Raw genomic sequence first — 12,976 nt, 5'->3', positions numbered from 1 at the left:
CCACAGGTGTTCACCTCACTGCTCGTCTCTTTCTCTGTGTTTGTTGTTTGTTCAGGTATTGGACGGCTCTCTCTGTAAAGAGTTTAAGTTGTACAGTCACAGCATTTCACTGTAATTAGCCTCCAGAATTAGCATTGCATCAAATTAATTCAACTGTTTAGGTTAAAGTAAGACAACTTTTCTTGGCTGCTTCAATCCAAACTCAAGTCTTGGATAACCAGGTTCTCCAGCAGATGAGTAAACGTCACACAATCATCTTGTGTTGAAATGTAATTGCTAATATATTCAAAAAGGGAAATTATTTGATGATAAAATGGAAGAAAATTGGCACAAATTTCTTCCTTTAACATGTTTGTGAGGGTTATTATAGCGCCCCCAAGAACTGAAAAATTGGCACCAAAAGAGCTGCAATTAATTGTACACATCCATGAAGAATTGCAAATGTAGTTTGTTACAAAGATTATTTCAGCACATTTTACAAGAAAATTACATTTCTATGAAACGGTGATGCATTGTTTTACATTTGCAATAAAATAAATAAATTAATAAATTAACTTAATGACCCCAAACTTTTGAATGATAATCATTCTGTTGACTCAACTAGACATCTCTGGCTCTAATTTTGGATTTCTATTTTATTTATTTTTCTGGTGAAAGAAATACTTAAGCGAAGAAGAAAGCCAGAACATTAAATGTCATGGATGATTATTTCCTGAGTAATGCACTCTTCTGTAGAGAGGGGTCAAAATGTCAGAGCCAAATTACAGGGGTGTAAAAATGACTTCAGGAAGACGGCAGCATCATTACGGTTCTCTTCTAGTGACATTAGAATCTGAATACGGCTCCAGAAGGAAACTGTTAAATTGTACACATTTTCAGTGGGTTAAAACCAAATGTGGGACGATTTTTCTTTTAAAGAGGAGTGACTGAAGAACAAATAATGTTGAAACTAGTATTGTAGGTTGTTGATCTCTGTCAAAATAACTGCATAGAGCACACCTGTCAAGCAATGGTCAAGATGAAGCACATTCAGTGTGAACATTAATTATTCTTCAGACATTCTTCTTTAAATACAGTATAAGTTGTATGCAAAGTGACCAACATTAGGTAGATCAGTGTGAAATGTAGCGGTTTTCAAATGTAAATGCAACACAGTCTCACTCTCTACTCGTCAAATGTCTGACGCATGGTCAAGTGATCTGGCGTCACTTTTTTGACGCACTGGGTATACCTTTGGCGTTATTTTTCAACGTGCAGGTTAGTCCGATAGACTTCTATAGAACTCAGTAGCGTTTATATTTGACGTCTTGGTTCAGCACACCGCAACTACACTGAATAAATAAAAATAAATAATAGGCTACAAAATATATATATATATATATATATATATATATATATATATATATATATATATATATATATATATATATATGACAGAGATCGTTTTTATCTGGCCCTCCAACTTGTTTTTGAGGTTTAAATATTCTCGCAATCTGATATTAAAGTGATCTCTGTGCCAAAGCTTAGCGCGTTCATCAGTGGTGAGTTTAACAACACTCAACTGCAGGTAAAACAGCAGTCAGCGGTGAGTTTGACCAAAGCAACACTCAACTGCAGGGAAAACGGCATAAAAAGGTGAGTTTAACAACGCTCCAAGGCGCGTGCAAGTAAGCAGTTTAACCGTTTTCTTACACACCATTCTCGCTTATCGCTTATTCATAGTTCATCATCTCTATGAAATCACGTTCAAGAAGTCTCATTCAGCACACATCGCGATACTTGCCATCAGTTTCCATGTGCCACAGGGTCGGTGAGTAGATATAATTACGCTCTTTTAATGCCTGTTATAAAATGTATTCTGTCTTTATTAATCAGATTAGCGCCATATTGTTTACTCGCTGTATTATATCAGTCATCCGAGGCTGTCTTTGAGTTTCATTGCGTTTAACTAAGTGAACACACCTGCTAACTAGTGTGATTAAACCCTGTCGGTCACGTGACGTGCCATAGACTTTCAATATATTCATTTCATGTCAAAGATGTAAATTTGTAGTAAAATCATGGTAACCACGGCATGTACAATAGCAACAAATTAAATTTGAAGTTAAAACCCAGGAACGGGACATTTACCATGTTTTTACCTCAGTAACTGTAGTTCTACTATGGTATATTAATAATCAATACAACAATAAAATAATCATCAAACTAACTTTGGTTGTACAACTGTAATTGTCGTTTTTGATGTGCTTTTATATTACAGATATCACACATTTACTGTACCATGCTTTTGATACATTTTTATGTAAATCCAAAAAAAGTAAATGAATGAAAGGACACATTTTTCCCTTCCTGCAGTTCATTCATATCAGTTTATATTTTAAATATTTTGCTCACAAAACATTATTAAAATTCTGTTTATAATTCTATTTTATTCTACCCCTCCCCCTTTCTTATTTTTATTATTATGTATTTTTTTTTTTTGTTGAAAAGATGTAAAGGAAGCAGTCATCCCTGTGGTGTTTGTGGAGAGGTTTTCCTTCAGAAATGGAGAAGACTGAAAGCTGCGGAGGCAGACATTTGCAGCAGTAAGTCTGTGTTGGTTTTACCTTTTTATCAAACTGCTGTTATAAATTGCACAGCATTTGTTGTTTCTTAAACTTTTGCACTGTCCAAATACCCACACTTGCCATCTTTGCACTTGACCAATCGATTATTTATTTGACGTATTTCCTATGTTTAGGCCAAGTGTTCGAGTGAGCATGGTGACCACAAGTGTGTGTCGAACTTTTCATGACCTGATGACAGTGGTTCCCGTTCCTGATCCTGGAGAACCCCAGCACTGCACGGTTTTGCCGTCTCTCTTATCTGACAAACACACTTTTGAGGTCTTGGAGTCTTCACTGATGAGCTGATGAGTTGAATCAGGTGTGTTTGATCAGGGAGACATCTCAAATGTGCAGTGTTGGGCTTCTCCAGGACCAGGATTGGGAGCCACTGCCTTACGGGACACACTTAAGTGTTTACAGAGATTTTTTTTTTTTTTTTTTGATTATTATTCAACTTTGCATTTTAAAAGAAATTCTAATTCTCTTTTCATTAGTCCCTATTACAGAGGACAATTAAATTTTTGGGGCTTCTAATTAAGTGAAAAAAAAGCAGTTGCAAATGATGTACAAAATAAATATACTTTTCTGTACACCAAGAAAACATGCAACACTTTGTTTTACTTCCAAATTATTCTCAGTATCTAATTATTATTATTATTATTATTAATAATAATATTTCACATACATTGGAAAGGTTTCCGTGAGCAGATCAATTACACTACTGATAACATTCCTTTAAGCATGTAATATATTTTTTTATAATTCATATGAATATAGCTTGCTATTATTGACTAGCTTATAATAATAGATGCATTTAATATATAATTATACAGCATCTTTACAGAGGCTGGTTTTATGGTCTAAAAGTAGCATGTAATAATATTTCCTTCCTTTCTGTCTTTCAGGATTGTTTGCAGAAAATGATGTTCTTCTCGGTCATGCACAAGGACTCACCTCTTTAACTCTTTATCTTCCCAACACACACAGAAATGCTCCCTTTATCAGTGTTTAGACTTTGCAGTGCAGTTTTGTTTTAGTTCTAAGCTTATAATGAATACATTGTGACCTTCCAGCAACCCATATATTGTATACAGAACCAGTGATCAAAACAATGGTTGAAAATAGTATTTTTATATTGATAAAGCATTGTGTTCTCTTTTTCAAGCTTCATACAGTAAACTTTACTTCTGGTGCTTTTATCATAAAAAAACAAACATCAGTTCTCATCAGGAGTTTTCGTAAAGGACGTATTCATGCACAGCCATCCCCTAGTTCCAGTCATGAAGTGAATGATGTTATTGTCAGTTTTATTTCTGCAATTTTATGTAGCAGGTGTTTGTTTTCCTGAACGTTATCTTTCTTCCATTGTTCGGACAATCAGTGTTTATTTGATGCTGTGCTGATGGAGGTTTATAGATGATATTGCACACTTGACATGCATGTCTTCATGGTCTTTATTTTCTGAGTTTGAAACAGTGTGTTGTATCACTTTTTGGTCAAATAAATTCTTCAGTGTTCTCTGAAAGACTATCTGTATTTACTTTTTTTTTTAAATAAAAGTATTTGCAAAGAATTTTTATTCTTCATAGTGGCAAAAACAACTTATTGACAGAGGATGCAGTGCAGTTATATGGGCAATTTGTCTTTGAATCAGTTTTTTTAACTCTGTTTTTATTGCTAGAGTTCAATTGGTAAAGAATGGCAAATCACAGAAAAACTAAAGTGAATAATTTTTATAGATTTAAAACAAAACAACATGCAATTTAAATGTTACAAGCTAATCATTTGATTAGAAAATGCACCTGTCTTTGAAAAAAAAAAAAGATTTAATGAGAGGAATCGGTTCGATAGAACTGCGAATGCTGGCCATGTGCTCATCAATATTGCCCAATTTTTGTCAAGCTGAAAACAATAATTAGCGCATTTGCATTATTGTTGGAGGAAGGTGTAGACGTTAATAAAACACAATCTAATAGGTAGCAAATGTTATTGATTGTTAACCAATCTATCCCTTCAGCCGAAAAACGAAAGTCATCGGTCATAAATGGATAAGGAAGCGTGACGCCGCTGCTCAGCTTTGATATCATTGGCTGTCAATGTCCCTTGTCATCGCAGGGTTGTCTGTGGTTGGACTATCCTTTAACCCATACTAAACAGCGCATCGTGTTACAGAAGAACGTTTTGCTACTATTATCACATTAGTAATATATTAAGTCAACAATTAAGGGTTGCTATGTTGAGGAAAATTACCTCTTTAGCGAGATCCTAACCCTAACCCTAATCATAACTTCGATGAACTACAAAAAACAGCCCCTAGTTTCGCCTTTCCATATATAGAACGACGGAGGCTTGTGGGTAATGTAGTTTAAATCGTTTTATTGACGAAATGAAATAAATAATATATTTAATGGAAAACTGGATATATGAATAGTTTCATTGTGTAAACCTCTATGATATAATTGAAAGACAGAGTGAAATTTGGTATTTTAGAGGGAGCAATATTTAAAATGGCTTTATGAAACATTTCCATTTATTTCTGAAAACTGTGCCCGACATTATTTTATCAGCATAGCATAAGTAAAAATTCTTCTGGTTTTCTCTTTGATTCATTAATTGGACTCTGATTTACAGCCATTTCAAATGTACAGTTTTTGGCTCTTCCGGGGGGTGCTACTGGGCCCCTGGGGGTAGAAGGGCAGTAAAACCTACATGTATGTATTCTCCTCATAATGGACAACAAACTGAGCTGAGTCACATTTATATCTGACAGTTTTCATAGACTAACCTTTTCTTATTCTTATGTCATGAGCAGTAAAGCTTTTGACAGGACATGGTGAGGCCATCTGATGAAACATGGCAAAATTAGAAAGAAATGATTTAATAATAAAAATTATAGATTATTTATTTTATTTTTGAAGTTAACAGTAATAAATATAATGGATAAACCTGCAACAACATGCCATTATCTATTCCCCACTCTTAAGCAGTAATCAAGGACAATTTATACACATTGTGATACTTCACTATTCCACAAGGAATAATTCATGGAGTACTCAGAATACTATATATATTAACTAATTAGCAACAATCAGTGTAAAAATGTCCTCCTCATCCCCTTATCTGGGTCCTCAGATGCTGAACATCAGTAATGTGCATGCTCTTGGATTTAATGCAGTACAAGATCCATGTTGATCATTCCTGCTACATTCTCAGTTATCCCTCAAGTGTTTGTAACTATAAAGTAAATGGCTTTTCAAAATAATTCATCTAGTAAATCCCTTTATATAGATATATAGGCATATTTGTGATTAAATATATACAATAATAACTTTCTGGTGTATTGTTGTTCCAGATGTCATTAATGTTTAAGCAAAAAATAATCCTGGTAATTAATATGTAGTTTTTCAAGTGTAGAATAAACCCATAGTAGCCTACAGTATCTAGTAAAATTATGAATTTACCAAGAATTTTCAACACACAATATTCACCATATTAATTTTATTGAAGCATAGACTATGAAGTTGATAAAGTAGCTTCAAGACAAACACAATTCAAGGAAAATAATAAAGGATCAAAAATTCATTAATATCATAAATTAATCAGTTCACACAGATGAGTGATGAAATGTCCTTAAAAGTAAAAATAATCCATCCAGTCAACTGTGATACAGATCATGTGATGCATATAAGACATGTGATACTGTTCCAGAAAATAATGATTCCCATCATCACATCTAAACTGGTTTCATCTCCCCATCGTGATCTTCTTCTCTCGTGTCTGGAAACTGTTTGCGGTTGATATCCAGCACTGATGTGGTGTAGCTTCTCTCAGCCAGAGGATCTCTCAGTCCTAAGATCCCAGACCTGGTCAAAGTGAAACAAACAATCCAGATGAAGTTGTTTAATTGACAGAGAGCTCAGCTTATGTTCTGTGTGATTTTAGCAGGGTGAGCAACTATGACCCTTGTAGTACTGTACACTTACCATTCTTCAAGCTGTTTTGAGACCTTTTGAGAAGGTTTTTCTCTGAAGACAATTTACCACATCCTCTTCTTTCAGTCCTTTCAAGAGCATCACTTGGTCAAAACCCCCCATTTGGCTGATGAGATCATCTGTACAAATTAAAATACTGCAATAAAAATTTCATTCTGCAAGAATTAAGGCAAAGGACTTGCTCATGAGACACCCCTTAGCATGTGACAGAATTTTTTGCCTCTATAATTCATCTATTGTTGCAGTAAATGTGTCTTTTTTCCCTCTCTAATTTATCTTCAAAGTTCCTGACTTCTCTCACAAATGTGTTTTAGTGTAAGGCCTGGCTTCAAACCAATCAACTATCAATCCACAATTTATAATACAACATTTATGAAACAATGAAATAATGTAAACCACTTACATAAAACTTGTATTCTTTTATTTAAGACAAACAGTTGGTGTTTTTTTTTTTTTACTTAAAGTTTAAAAATATTCCAGTCACACTTTGCCTACATGATTTAATTGTAATAGCTGTATATAATTTTTTTTTTTATTAAGAATAAAAACATAGAAAGAATAAATTACGGCTGAGATGAACAGTCCTGTGAGATAAAATCATAAAGTGCTGTAACACATAACACAGCATAGCACAGCATTGCTTCAACACACACATACCAGAGGACTTCTGTCTTTGTTTGGGCTCAAGATGGCCGTCTTCATTCCTCATGAGCAAATCATTTCCTTGGTCTTCCTTCTCTTCTGAAAAACAAGATAATCTTACTCTGTGTGCAATTAACATTGCTCATTAAACATATAATTAAGTTAATTTAAAATAAGATTCAGACCAGAGCATTTGATGAGTAAATGTTGATTCAAAAATATTTTAAACAAATGTACCTGGGAAGAGCTGATCATGGCAAGATTCGCTGAGACTCAGTAACAGCTCTTTTAGTTTTTAGGAAGGTTTGTGAGGGTTGGCTCTTAAAAGAGCTGTTGAGCTTGAACAGCATTATCTGCAAACAATCCTGTAAGACAGAAAGAAAGAAAAATATTACTACATTACATGCATCTTATACATTACTGTGCGTATGTGTGTGTGTAATTATACAGCTATATTCATATATATATAAAAAAAAAATATTGCAAGCTAACAGGACTGTTATCAGTAGTGCGCAAGTCTTAATAATGCCAAAGCGCAGTGCCCTTAATGAACACTAAACCCACATTATCTCCAATACCGCTCCGGAGCTCTATACCAGGCTTAGTGTATCCCGTCATGCATCAATTTTTGGAATAAATTGTGAGACCTTTTGTCGAGATCTCACAAGGGGTCACGGAAACCTTTACAATGTATGTAAAATATTAATAATAATAATAATAATAATAATAATAATAATTAGATATTGAAAATAATTTTTCAATTAATTTATTTTAAAATGCAAAGTTGAATGATCAAACTAAAAATCTCTGTAAACACTTAAGTGTGTCCCATAAGGCAGTGGCTCCCAATCCTGGTCCTGGAGAAGCCCAACACTGCACATTTAAGATGTCTCCCTGATCAAACACACCTGATTCAACTCATCAGCTCATCAGTGAAGACTCCAAGACCTCAAAAGTGTGTTTGTGAGATAAGAGAGACGCCAAAACCGTGCAGTGCTGGGGTTCTCCAGGATCAGGAACGGGAACCACTGTCATCAGGTCATGAAAAGTTCGACACACACTTGTGGTCACCATGCTCACTCGAACACTTGGCCTAAACATAGGAAATACGTCAAATAAATAATCGATTGGTCAAGTGCAAAGATGGCAAGTGTGGGTATTTGGACAGTGCAAAAGTTTAAGAAACAACAAATGCTGTGCAATTTATAACAGCAGTTTGATAAAAAGGTAAAACCAACACAGACTTACTGCTGCAAATGTCTGCCTCCGCAGCTTTCAGTCTTCTCCATTTCTGAAGGAAAACCTCTCCACAAACACCACAGGGATGACTGCTTCCTTTACATCTTTTCAGCTAAAAAAAAAATACATAATAATAAAAATAAGAAAGGGGGAGGGGTAGAATAAAATAGAATTATAAACAGAATTTTAATAATGTTTTGTGAGCAAAATATTTAAAATATAAACTGATATGAATGAACTGCAGGAAGGGAAAAATGTTTCCTTTTATTTATTTACTTTTTTGGGATTTACATAAAAAGGTATCAAAAGCATGATACAGTAAATGTGTGATATCTGTAATATAAAAGCACATCAAAAACGACCATTACAGTTGTACAACCAAAGTTAGTTTGATGATTATTGTATTGTTGTATTGGTTATTAATATACCATAGTAGAACTACAGTTACTGTGGCAAAAACATGGTAAATGTCCCGTTCCTGGGTTTTAACTTCAAATTTAATTTGTTGCTATTGTACGTGTCGTGGTTACCATGATTTTACTACAAATTTACATCTTTGACATGAAATGAATATATTGAAAGTCTATGGCACGTCACGTGACCGACAGGGTTTAATCACACTAGTTAGCAGGTGTGTTCACTTAGTTAAACGCAATGAAACTCAAAGACAGCCGCGGATGACTGATATACAGCGAGTAAACAATATGGCGCTAATCTGATTAATAAAGACAGAATACATTTTATAACAGGCATTAAAAGAGCGTAATTATATCTACTCACCGACCCTGTGGCACATGGAAACTGATGGCAAGTATCGCGATGTGTGCTGAATGAGACTTCTTGAACGTGATTTCATAGAGATGATGAACTATGAATAAGCGATAAGCGAGAATGGTGTGTAAGAAAACGGTTAAACTGCTTACTTGCACGCGCCTTGGAGCGTTGTTAAACTCCCCTTTTTATGCCGTTTTCCCTGCAGTTGAGTGTTGCTTTGGTCAAACTCACCGCTGAGTGCTGTTTTACCTGCAGTTGAGTGTTGTTAAACTCACCACTGATGAACGCGCTAAGCTTTGGCACAGAGATCACTTTGATATCAGATTGCGAGAATATTTAAACCCTTAAAAACAAGTTGGAGGGCCAGATAAAAACGATCTCTGTCATATATAATTTTTTTTGTAGCCTATTATTTATTTTTATTTATTCAGTGTAGTTGCGGTGTGCTGAACCAAGACGTCAAATTTAAACGCTGCTGAGTTCTATAGAAGTCTATTGGACTAACCTGCACGTTGAAAAATAACGCCAAAGGTATACCCAGTGCGTCAAAAAAGTGACGCCAGATCACTTGACCATGCGTCAGACATTTGACGAGTAGAGAGTGAGACTGTGTTGGTAAATGATGAGATATAAAGCCAATAGTGCAGATAAATAAAGTAACTGTCTCCTAAAGTAAAGAGTCGACTCTGTCTGAACGAGTCATTAGTAGCAGTGACACATTTGCATAATTCCCGCCTTTGTTCGAACAGCTTGACCCCGCCCACAAACTCTGCAGCTTGTTGGTGTGGTTATCATCACGTCTAGAAGACGCGTGCTCTACGCTGTGAGAGTAAATTCCTTTTATTTTCACTTCCAAAAGATGAGGCAACACAGAATCAGTGGTTGAAATCATGTTTTTCCACTGCACCACAGCTGTACAACCCCAATCTTTTTAAACACTGCTTCTCTAATCTCAGGGAGATCAACAAACACTTGCTCTTGAAAGACGAATCAGTCCTCGCTTTAGTTGGACCAGCTGGCTCCACTGAATCACAACGGGTAATTATGATCAATAATAGATGTTTATAATTTCTATACAGCGTTCCATATATGGAACTGGCAATGGGTGTATCACAGCAGACCAATCACAAAAGACTGGGCCATCTGACCAATCAGAGCAGAGCAGGCTCACGGAAAGGCGGGGTTTAGAGAAACAATCTCTGGCTCTGGCTTTTGAGAAAACTAAAAGGGTTTTTTGACCTTGCATGCATGTAAACCTATAGTAGTAGTCTCCCAAAACAACATTAGGAACTTACAAAAAAGGGTAAGTTTAAAGGGTAACTTTACTCACCAGCTTATTTTCATGTTTGGGTGAACTAACCATTTAAAACCCTCTATCTAAAAAGGCATTAAGATATCTTTAAATCTTGAGTTATAGGTATTTAAACTCTGAAGAAAAACTTGAAAAGTGCTCTTTCCCTGTTTTTGAATGATCATCACCACTGAGCTATAAGGTGACAAAGATTGCTAAAGTCATCACGGTTTTCTAGAGCTACCCATTTCTGTGTGACATTAAGAACATCACAGTAATAGCATGCTGCCGTCTTCCTGAAGTCATTTTAAACCCTGTAATTTGGCTCTGAATCTCAAGTGAAAATCAAGTCACTTTGTCCTCTCTCTATAAAATAGTGGATTACTCAGTAAATATTCATCTATGACATTAAATATAGTGTTTATCTTCCTTATTAATTATTATTGACTAAACCAAACATTTGAGCCGGGGAAGTTTGATTTGAATTTAAATGTTTTAATCGGTTGATTTGACAGAATTACAAAGAGTCTTCACATTCACATTCAATGCTTCACAGGATGAGTAGTTTAATGCCTGTCTTTCTGGTTTTCATAAGCTTTTTTGTTGGTTTCTTTCCTTATTTTTCAAATTTGGTTCATAGATTATAATTCTAAATATATTTTTGAATCCCTACTGGGAAAAGGGAATGTAACAAATACTTTGTTATATATATATAAACACACACTAGGGGTGAATTCAGGTAAAGTGGGACCCTTTCTGCCACGGAGAAGACTGGGGAAATAGATGTCCCAATTAACCTTAGTTGACCCAATATGGTTTTATAAAGATGGATGTACTGGATGGATATACATGTTATATATGAGATGTGTTTGTTCACACTTGAATAATGTGTCTGAATAGTTATAAACTCAAGCAATCTGAGAGAGCGAGCGTTCATCATGAAGCTGAACTCACTGAGGTCCGTCTCTTCACCCACTCAACACTGAACACAATTACACCTCGTCTCACATTACTGCAGGCTTATTTCACACAGAATAAGGTCAAGAAATAGACAGACATAACCTTTACACAATGCACATTTTTCATTGCTTTCTCTCTTCATTAAAGGCACAGTTCAGCCAAAAATGTAAATTAGCCCGTGATTTACTTGCCCTCAAGCCATCCTAGGTGTGTATTACTTCCTTCTTTCAGAAGAATCCAGTCGGAGTTATATAAAACATGAGCTCTTCCAAGCTTTATAATGGCAGCAAATGGCTGTTGAGATTTTGAAGTTCAAAAAAGTACATCCATCATCATAAAAGGCTCTTACTCTTACGCATTTGTGTGAGAAAAATATCCATATTTACTTTATAAACCATAATATCTAGCTTCCGCTAACTGTAGTACACGTGTTTACGAGAGAGACGTCCAGCCGATGACGTACTGAAGGACGAACTGAAGTGCAGCGGAGGAAGCAAAACAAAACTCCGGTCATGAATCAGAAGCACATTTGAGGATTTGTTAAGAAAAATGTGGGAGGATTTCGATAGAATCTAATAGGAGACTGGTTTTCCTTTGCTTTGAACAAAACGTGGCTCTCGCGAGACTAGCATATTCTCATCGGAGCTCACGCTGCGCCTGCGTCATCCGCTCTCTCGCGTGAACATGCGTACCACAGCCAGCAGATATATTACTGATATCATATTTAATAAGTCTGTATCACCCATCCCTACTGCATTAAACATGGTGACATGGTGTCACATGACACACTTTATGAAAGTACATTTAACACTTTTTGTGTGGTGCAGAAGAAAAAAAAAAGAAAGTAAAATAAAGTGTATTTTCGATAGTTAAAAACGTATTTTAATTCCTTTCTTTCCATGTGTATAACACTCCATTATCACATGTTGGCCAGATTCTGGTTGATTGCAGTGCAAGCCCAGTCCATGTGTATGTTGAGTAACAAACAGAGCGGTGTCAGAAAATATCATGACATTCATGCCATATTTTTTGACTTTGTTATATTATTTTTAGGCTCAGCTGTACTTAATGCCATCTGCATATCTATTGTTTAAGGCTACAGTGATCTGTCAGGACACATTAAAGTGTGGCAAAACCACATTTATTGTTTGTATTTTGAGATAAATCAGACAGAATTTGAAAGTTTTATATCAAAAGTAACAAAGCACAAAGTTTATTGTGATTACTGTATGGCAGGCACTATGATTAGTGTTTTATTCACACATCGACAGAAAACAGACTAATAGCAGATCTTGGGAAAGATTAAAACAGAGAAACCAGTGTTGTCAGGGCAGTTCTGAGTGTTAGACAGTGAAGTCCAGCGGATTACTGCAATCTGACACACTTTTTACAGCACAACCTCGCTTTCATTTCAAATGCTGTCGTTTCTTTGCAGATCTGAGAAGACTCGTACATCAGGTGAATGAGAGCAG

The 12,976-nt window shown here is 35.5% G+C and overlaps 2 long non-coding RNA genes across 5 annotated transcripts; one reads left to right on the top strand and one right to left on the bottom strand.

Moving 5' to 3' along the window:
- The first annotated feature begins 1,424 nt into the window (after positions 1 to 1,424).
- On the top strand, positions 1,425 to 4,131 carry LOC127946272 (uncharacterized). Of its 2 annotated transcripts, none has more exons than XR_008151045.1 (3): positions 1,425 to 1,810; positions 2,491 to 2,585; positions 3,512 to 4,131. It is a non-coding gene; the product is annotated as an uncharacterized LOC127946272 (long non-coding RNA). The 2 variants fall into 2 exon arrangements; XR_008151046.1 differs by lacking the exon at positions 3,512 to 4,131 and adding an exon at positions 2,741 to 3,392.
- A 1,958-nt stretch (positions 4,132 to 6,089) lies between these two features.
- LOC127946273 (uncharacterized) lies at positions 6,090 to 10,594 on the bottom strand. Of its 3 annotated transcripts, none has more exons than XR_008151049.1 (6): positions 9,260 to 10,594; positions 8,489 to 8,583; positions 7,478 to 7,605; positions 7,256 to 7,331; positions 6,590 to 6,717; positions 6,090 to 6,469 (listed from the first exon to the last, which is right to left on the bottom strand). It is a non-coding gene; the product is annotated as an uncharacterized LOC127946273 (long non-coding RNA). The 3 variants fall into 3 exon arrangements; XR_008151048.1 differs by having other exon boundaries at positions 7,256 to 7,336; positions 9,260 to 10,593; XR_008151047.1 differs by having other exon boundaries at positions 7,256 to 7,339; positions 9,260 to 10,592.
- Between the last annotated feature and the right edge of the window lie 2,382 nt (positions 10,595 to 12,976).

This window comes from Carassius gibelio, chromosome A24 (assembly GCF_023724105.1).
Source record: "Carassius gibelio isolate Cgi1373 ecotype wild population from Czech Republic chromosome A24, carGib1.2-hapl.c, whole genome shotgun sequence".
NCBI classification, from domain to species: domain Eukaryota; kingdom Metazoa; phylum Chordata; class Actinopteri; order Cypriniformes; family Cyprinidae; genus Carassius; species Carassius gibelio.
The sequence above is the reverse complement of the archived record's forward strand: the minus strand, read 5'-3'. Positions and strand labels throughout refer to the sequence as shown.